This window comes from Suricata suricatta, chromosome 5 (assembly GCF_006229205.1).
Source record: "Suricata suricatta isolate VVHF042 chromosome 5, meerkat_22Aug2017_6uvM2_HiC, whole genome shotgun sequence".
Lineage (NCBI taxonomy): Eukaryota > Metazoa > Chordata > Mammalia > Carnivora > Herpestidae > Suricata > Suricata suricatta.
The window spans coordinates 59622581-59632119 of record NC_043704.1 but is presented as its reverse complement, the minus strand read 5'-3'; positions in this window follow the sequence as shown (position 1 = coordinate 59632119).

Here is a 9539-nt window from a genome sequence, read left to right as displayed (position 1 = left end):
GTGTGTGTGTGTGTGTGTGTGTGTGTGTGTGTAAGGGTGAGTGTGCGTGCGCGCCCAGAGGCTGACACCGGCCGGCCGGGCTCAGGGTCCCTGCGGCAGGGGGTCGAGGCGGCGGCGTCGGCAGCAGGAGGACGAGGCAGGGAACGCCGCGCCCGGCGCACCCGGTCCCTCCATATGGAAGAGGCTTTTTTGGATGACTGAACTCGCAAACAATTCCTTCTTTTGCTTCTCCTGCCTAGGAGCCTCCCATTGCCGCGCGAGGCGGGGGCGGAGGGGAGCAGAGGAGGCGGGGAGGAGGGGGAGGAGCAAAATGGAGCGGAGCAAAACTCTTGGAAAGGAAAGGAAGCTGGAAAAAAAAAAAAAAACAGTCCCCCAAACTCAGTTTTTCTCCTAACGCCCATTTTCCTTCTGTAGCGCTCTAACCCCGCGCTCTTTGCCAACGTCTCTCCCATTCCAAGAGCAATGCCCTCGGCCTTTCGCCCACCCCCCTGAACTCTTATTTTCTCTTTAGCTTCCCCTCAGACCCTTGTTCTCTTCTCTCTCCTAGGCATTTCTCCCCAAGACTTTTTCAGACGCCTCTCTCAATAGCCTTCGTTCAGCAAACTGTTGGATAAATCATTAAAAGCAAAGTTTGTTATTAAACGACCCCCCCACCCCCCAAGTGGGGCAGTGGTTGTCAAGAAAATGAGGAAACCAGTTTCGGGAATGTCCCAACGCCACCTACCCCGACCCACCGGGTGCGTTTAGGAGGGAGGGTTTGCAGTCCCTGCGTTGACAGCGCCCTGCCCTGACCTCCATTCATCATCCCTGGATGGAGACGCAGGAAAAGGATGGGGGGTGGGGGGGACGGATAGCGGCCACAGAGGAAAGTTGGTTACCCTTGTGTGTGTGCGTGTGTGTCAGCTTCTCCCTTTAGTGTGGGGCAGAAAACAGTTCAGAGTAGCGGTTCTCAAACTTGAGCTGCATCAGAACCTCCTTCCTGGAGGCTTAGGAAAACACAGACTGCTGGGCCCCGCCCCCAGTGTTCTGATTCAGTAGGGGCTGGGGTGGGCCTGAGAATTTGCATTTCTAGTAAGTTCCCAGGTGATACTACTGATGCTGCTGGTCTAGGGCCACATTGTAAAAACACTTTTCTAAGGTTTTATGAAGTCAAACATATGCTGAGCTGCTGGAAACAACTTAGGGATGCAAACTTAGATGGTGAAGGGTCATTCAAGGCCATACCCTTATCCTGCAGCTGTAGAAACTAAGACCCAGAAAGGCTGAGGCATTTGTTCAAAGTGAACCTCAAGTGTATGCCACAGTGGGAAGGGAGCTGCCTCCACCATGGTGTGGGTCAGGCAGGCCAGGAGTGGGAGTATGAGGTGCTGCCTCCCCCCTGGCAGGGGGGCTGCCCTGGGAGTCAGGAAGTCACTGTGTGACTTTGACAGAGTCCCATAACCTTAACCTCTCTGGGCCTCAGTAAAAATACATACTTTATACGGAATTTATGACTTTAATAGAATCTGAATCAAAAGATTTTTAAAAGGGCAACATAAACATTTAATTCAATATGCTGTACCGCTTTTTTTTTTCCTTTCATGTATTTGGTAATTCAGGCAACCAGTTTTTTATTGATTTATCTGGTACTTTCAACAACGTGTGCCTGGATTCTTGGGCCTGTCCTTGTGGCAAAATGAAAAAAGGGATGATCCATCTTCAAACAAGAAGGTGAAAAAGCTAATGGACTCCCTCTTTGAGCGGTGCACCTGTATTCTTTCCTCTTCTTTCTTCTCCAATTCCCTCCCTCCCCATTTTTCTTCTGTAATCTCCAACATTTTTCCCCAGCTTTCTCCAAGACCTACTTTTCCCCATTCAATGACCTCGTTAGTTTCCACCTTCTATAGCCCTCCTCCTGAAGCACAATTCAGGACTACAAGGCCTGGAGTCCACCCTGGATACAGAACTCTTAATTCCCCACGGGAATAGGTCAGCAGCCTTCCACTGCAGTGAGACATTCCCTCTCTCCTAGCCCCAAGCAGGGTATACAGCTATCTGTTTTTCCAAGATGACTCCAAGGAGTACCATTCCCACTGGCAATGTGGGATTCCAATGCAAACACCACGCATGAAGTTCTCAGATCGCTTCTTCCATGTATCTATACATACTGGTCATTGCTCAGCATCTCAAAAATGTCCCTTACCCCTTCACATTGTCTTCTTCCTCAGATTTTCTTCTAGGATTCTCCATTCTCCTGTTTGGATCTTGCCCTGGGCTCTGAGTCAACAAGTCAGAGCACAGCAGAAAACAGAGAAGATCACAGTTCCTACCAACACTACTTAACCAGGATAAAGACCCATGGCCTTATACTTCCTTCCATCCCAGGCTGGTCATGTGGCTGCTCTTCTTTCCAGAGTTTTGACAGCACGTAGATCACAATTTAATTGAGAGGGTTTAATTCTGTAGCAGCATCAGGTACATTGTTGGCACCTCAGAAGTGTTTATTGTTTTTATGGTTCTGTATTAACATAATTATGTTTATTATTATTATTCCCATAAAAACATTGAATCTCTGAACTCTCCCCCTCTGCCTGGAGCAAGTTCCTTGTCTAATTCTTTCCTCCCCTCTCTGTTAGTTTCCCTATCCTAACCCTGTCCATCAAACAACACTAGCTCCCAGTCAACTCAAAACAGAGTCTGCGCTTATGGCAAGGTGCTTTCTGTTACTTTCCACTCCATTCATGGTGATTTCCCTTTGGCATCTTGCTTTCCTGGAGGCTTTCTGGCCTCCATGAAGAAAGCAGCATTTAATATGAAAGTAACCATCACATTTATTATGTTGGGGAGAAGCAGGCAGGGACTCTATGTATGTCACTATACGGCTAAGACTGTTCAGAGTGAACTAGAAGGAATCCCATTGAGTGACCTCAGGAGAGGGGTGTTCCTCCACAGTGTGCTGCAGACACTGTACCCATTAACATATAAACAGAGAACTCTTTATTACTCAGCAATCAAAAAATGAAATCCTACCATTTGCAACTACGCAGATGGAACTAGAGGGAATCATGTTAAGTGAAATTAGACAGTCAGAGAAAGACAAATATCATATTACTTCACTCATATGAAGACTTTAAGATACAAAACAGATGAACATAAGGGAAGGGAAGTAAAAATAATATAAAAACAGGGAGGGGACAAAAACATAAGAGACTCTTAAATATGGAGAACAAACAGGGTTACTGGAGGGGTTGTGGTAGGGAGGATGGACTAAATGGGTGAGGGGCATTAAGGAATCCACTCCTGAAATCACTGTTGCACTATATGCTAACTAACTTGGATGTAAATTATTTAAAAATTAATAAAATATATATATAAAGAGAGAACTCCTGGGGCGCCTGGGTGGCTCGGTCGGTTAAGCCTCCAACTTCGGCTCAGGTCATGATCTCACATTCATGGGTTCAAGCCCCTTGTCGGGTTCTGTGCTGACAGCTAGCTCAGAGCCTGGAGCCTGCTTCTGGTTCTGTGTCTCCCTCTCTCTCTGCCCCTCCCCGCTCATGCTCTGTCTCTCCCTGTCTCAAAAATGAATAAAACATTAAAAATTAAAAAGAGAGAGAGAGAGAGAGAGAGAGAGAGAGAGAGAGAGAGAGAGAAACTCCTTAGTCGTAGAGCATATCTGGAGAGGACTGTACTGAAAAAATTACTACGATGTAGACAAAGAGAGATGTGATAATTTCCCCTCTTTTAATATAAATCTGTCCTCCTGAGTATAAACTATGTTCATTGAAGAAAATTTGGGAAATACAGAAAAGCATAAAGAAGGAGAAATAGCATCTTAAATTACCTAGAGATAACACCATTTACAGAATGAGGTATTTTTCCTGTCATTTCTCTCTCTCTTTTTTTTTTCTCATCAATACAAATACATACTTTTTCTCTACTGAGTATATGATTCTAATTGATCAGAACTGGAAGATATTTAAAAGGGCAACATAAACAGATATCTGTATTCAACATTGTCTACTTTTTTTTCTTATGCATTTGGTACTTTAAGCAGGAGCTAGTTTTGTTGTCTTATCTGGTACTTTTACTTTTAACAAAACTGTTTATTGGGGCACCTGGGTGGCTCAGTCAGTTAAGCATCTGCTTCCACTCAGGTCATGATCTCTCAGTCTGTGAGTCAGAGCCCCGCATTGGGCTCTGTGATGACAGCTCAGAGCCTGTAGCCTGCTTCAGATTCTATGTCTCCCTCTCTCTCTGCCCCTCCCCTGCTCACTCTCTCAAAAATAAATAAACTTCAAAAAATTAAAACAAAAAACTGTGTTTATTGTATATAGAAGTCATTATCCTACTTTTTAAATTTAACATTCTAGGGGCTTCTGGGTGGCTCGGTCAGTTAAGCATCCAATGCTTGACTTTGGCTCAGGTCATCATCTCTGGTTCATGAGTTTGAACCCCATGTCAGGCTCTGCATTGACCGTGCAGAGCCTGCTTGGGATTCTCTCTCTCCCTCTCTCTCCTCCCCTCCCCTGCTTGTGCTTGTGCTCACTCTCTCTCTCTCTCTCTCTTAAAATAAATAGAAAATAAATAATCTTTAAAATAAATAAATAAATAAATGAAATTTAAGTCTGTATGATTAAATCTTCTCCAAAGTTCAACTTTAACAGCTGTGTACTATCCCACCAAAGAGAGACATTGTTATTTATTCAACCACTATCCTATTGTCATATATTTAGATGGTTTCCATTTTTATTATGATAATGCATCACAGTTAACTAAACATCTTGTCATAAATCTTTATTTATAATTCTGATTATTTCCTAAGGGTGAATTCCTATGAGTAGGCACTTTGGATCAACAGAAATAATGTTTTAAAGACAATGGTCCTTTAGTGGCTCCAATGTATATTTTCATCTCTCAGATCTCAACAACAATGACATCATCAAACACAAGTCCCCAAGTGGAGACCTGACTGAATGATCCAGTTTGGGTGACTGCACTAGCCAGATAAAGAAAACAGCTGCCAAATATTCACTACACTGGAGACAACGCTCAAGTGGGAAGAGTTGAACAATAACTGCTTACTGTGTGAGCTCGGTTATGTTTACGATCTTATTTAGCCTTTCCAACACCCCCTTGAGAAATAAGGTAACATTTACTGAGCATCTACTTCTCACAGCCTCTGTGCTTGATTCTGAGTGTACATTTGCTCTTGAATCTTCACACCAGCTTTTTGGTGTGGGTTTGATCAACTCCATTTTATAGATATGAAAAATTAAGTAACTTGCATAAGATCCCCAACAACTAATTGGTGGTACTAATTCCTAATCTATGAAACATTTCCTGTAGCTGTTTCATGAGGTATAGGCTACTTAGAGGGGTAAGAAAAGCATATTTGGAAGATGCCTGAATTTTATCAAGCTATTAAAGAATCTTTTCTGGGCTTCTGAATGACTGATTTTTTAGAGGGCATCCAAGTTCATTCAAAGAGTTAAGGTAACTCCCAAACTGTAATTGATAGAAAAGTCCAAGGTCTGTATCCTTAAGAGCATGCAGCCTGATATAGGAGTTAAGATTAAAGGCTAGATACTAAAATTCATAATATTAAAGTAATTCATAAATTGGCTTTTGTATACATTCCTATTCTCCAAATTAATGTTTGGATTAACACTTTTTATCTTGATCAGAGGTGTCAGAAATGAAATAGTGAATCCAACTTCCTATTTTCAAATTCTGGTTGTTGAATGTATGAAGTTTTTATTTATTAAAGGAATATCCCCAAACATTTTCAAAATAAATACAAATATTCATTAATTTATTACCAGGAAATTAGCCATCATTTGCTCATTAGTGAGCCATTTACTAGTTATCTGAGTTGGTCTTCCTCTCCATGCTGAATATCACAAGGGCTGCCAGGGAAGAAGTGTGCACGGTTGTTCCAAAATATTTGATGACTGAATGATGAATGAAAGTATAAGATTGACCTCTGCAACAATTAGTAAACAATGCAAGACAGCATGTAATTAAACCCTAAATTGTATGGTTCAGGCAGAATTACAGGTGAGCCTGGTGCAATGCCATGTACTCCCCATACAAGTTGAGCTGGCTGGGACTGACTTCTTTCGTCCAGTGCTGCCAACTCAAGCATTCCTACTCACCATGGGTTCTCCTGACTTCAAGGATCAGTCTCCAAATCCCCTTGAGGCTGCCTATGGATAAGGGTACCCTAGTGGGAGGATGACATTAAAAAAAAAGTGAAATTCTGCGATGAAGACAAATGTGGGTTTGGATCCTGTCTTTAAGCAAGCTTGTGAACTTAGATACTCTGAATCCCAGTTCTTTCATCTGTGAAGATTAAAAATATATATGAAGTATCTCTCTTGGCATATGATGGTTAGTGGGTTGTCTAATATAACTATAGCAGTTGCTTATGGCTAGTGTTTGTTGTGATGGGTCATGCAATGTCCATTGTATACATACATATATACATATGTTGTACATACACATATGTAACCTGTAGCAGGCACTCCATAAACAGCAGTTATATTAGTAAAAGTTTGAGTCAGAGGTGAAGCTAGGACAGAGAAATGGAAAACAGGATAATCCAAGGCCATTTTTGTGACCCATGCTGCATGCTTGATTTTGCACACTCCTTAAGTCTCAAATAGAATCTGTCGACACGGAGCTCTAAGACTCCATTTTTCTAAGCTAGCAGACTCTCTGAAGCAAGCACAGGACACATTTAGTCCCACATGACACCTCTACCTTCTACAACTGCCTCTGTCTGTTCTCCTCCCCCACCCCCATGTGATAGGCTGAGAAACTTGGATCCTGGAGCTACCCAGACTCCAGCTGTTTGATATTGTGCAGGCTGATGGCAGCCGAGGGCAGGGGGCTGGAGACTCCAGATGAAAGCAAAAACTCAAAGAGAACTGGACCTCAGAGCTTTGATACCAAACTCAGTGGGTAACAGCCTCCGTTAAATTTGTTCAGTCAGCCATTTAAGAGGGAAGGAGTTTCTCACACATCCTGTAAGGGTGTTAAGCGATGAGATGCTTCCACGGAGGGAATCAGTGTTCCGGGGACTGAGCAGGGCAGAATCAAATGCCAAAGCTGCTTTTGCAAGCTTAGAGATAGGTAATGCGCTGCCTTGTTTTGCTTCCACTATATTTTCTTTCTCCTTCTTGAGGTACCAGGGATTGACTAGGACTTTTGGCCACAGCAACAGAAAACCAGCTATGCTCCAGCCTGCCTCACCCCTTACAGTGGAGGCCATAATGTAGGAAGAGGAGTTGAAAGGAAGATAGAGATAAGGAGACTCCCTACCCGCTATTACCTGTCCCACTCAGATTCAGGAACCAGTTTCATCTTCGCTGCCTTCTGTTGGTTCAACAAGAAAATGGAATCACTTGAGGCTTGGTGGACCCAAGACTACAAAAATTAATCACACAGTCCACCCCTCATTCTTTTGAAAGAAAAAAATAACAAAACACCAAATCAAACAGAAAACCCATAAACCTTGTCTTTATTTATCCAGGAAAGATGAAGATCAGATAAGTCACATCACTCACTACCTTAAAGTTCTTTAGTAACTCCCAGTTCCTTTAATATAAGGGACGTGTGCTCCCTGCTCTGGTGCAGCCCCCCTCTCCAGCCTGGATCCCCAAGGACTCACCTACCTGTGTCTTGTACTCAAGGATCTCTTTTCTCTTCCTCAAAAGATCGTACTTTCTCATGCTTCCCAACCTGCCCAACTTCTGTCCCTCTGACTCAAACTCTTCTCTTCTGAAGTCATCTACTTCTTATTTACTCTTTAAGACTTCCACCTAGCATCACCTCCTCTAGGAACACTTGCCTGAACCTTCCCTCTCCAACTCCAGTTGTCTGCCCATGGAACCCTCTTCTCTCTTTTATGACAGCATCCATCATGGGCATTGTAGTTGGGACTGTGGGTCCATTGACTTCCCTCAGCTGGAATAACTACAACGGAGAAAAATGGAGTCTAGGGCTCAGTGTCAACAGATTCTATTTGTCTGAGACTTAAGGAGTGTGCAAAATCAAGCGTGCAGCACAGGTCACAAAAATGGAAAGGCAATCCCTGTTTCATCTTTCTACCCCTGGTGTTTAGCATGATACCTAGCACAAATTTGGTGCCCAATATATAAATATATCAAATGGATGAATGAAGCGTTAATGAAACCAAGTATCTCTGTCATAGCACTTGAAGCCTAATGGATCTGTGTAGGCTGGAATGCTGAAAGGATACCCATAACCAATACTGAACCTGGGTCAGAATCATAGTTTTAAAACCAAAACCAGATCTGTGCCTAAAGCAAGTGATGGCTGGTTTGTCTTAGATACAAAATTGGATGGTGATCATACAGTACTCTGCGTGTGGATGTTAATGGTATATTTGCAATGACAGCATATGACTGACTGAGCAGTATTTCTTTTTTACTTTGTATTTTGAGATAATTATAAATTCACATGAGTTATAAGAAATCATACAGACAGTTCCCATAAAACCTTTACCTAGTTTCCCCCTAAGTATAACACAATAAACCTAGCCTAATTATAGTACAGTATCTTAATCAAAGATGTCTTAATATTTAGTCAAGTTTGAGACAGTTATCAGCCTTATTCAGATTTTGCCAGTTTTACTTGCACACTCATTTGTGAGTAGTTGTATATTTTAGAAATGATTTGTAGGCTATTGTTTCCGTGAGGCCTAGCCCCTGAATGTCTGCCCACAATCAGTAACAGTCAGCATCATGCCAGGTTGGCCCCATAAAGAAAGGGCTTGAGTGCCTCCCAAAAGGCTTATAGTAATAGGATTTATTCCTGATCAAGTCTCTGCTTTGCACCCTCTGAAACCCCATGGTAAAATGTCTTATTCTTTCTCTGACAGCACAAGAAAGGAGCCAGTCTTCCTAGAGGATGCATGAGGAATTGGGACAATTCCATCCACCCTTCTCTGCCATCAGCCAACGCACCCATGACAGGCTACATATTTTGCAGGGTCTGGTATAAAATAAAAACACAGGGGCCCAGTCAGGAGTGGGAAGGTCAGTATCCCTTTTTTTACCCACAGCCGATGGCCAAACCCAAGGGGTTGTAATGTCCATACCAAGATACTCTACGAGATGGGCTAGAGGACCCTGCCCAGATGTCTACTGAAAGCACTGTGAAACTGCCAGCCATGGTTGGGGACAGCCACTGCCTCATCCTTCCCTGAGATGCAATGTGGTGCATGCCCTAGTCCAACCCTCTCCACACCTATGCCCCCATCATCATGAGCAGAGGTGGGAAAGCCCAGGGAAGGTCAGGGCATGAGGGGTCAAGGGAGTGGACAGCTGAGCACCTTTCCCAAGGAGGCAGTGGGAGGCAGGACCACATGTAAGCTGAGACTCTAAAACTCCAGTTTATGCTCCACCATCCAGTTGAACTTCCCTTGCAAAACACATATTCAGGGGCACCAGGGTGGCTCAGTCAGTTAAGCGTCCGACTTCGGCTCAGGTCACGATCTTCACAGTTGGTGGGTTTGAGCCCCGCCTCGGGCTCTG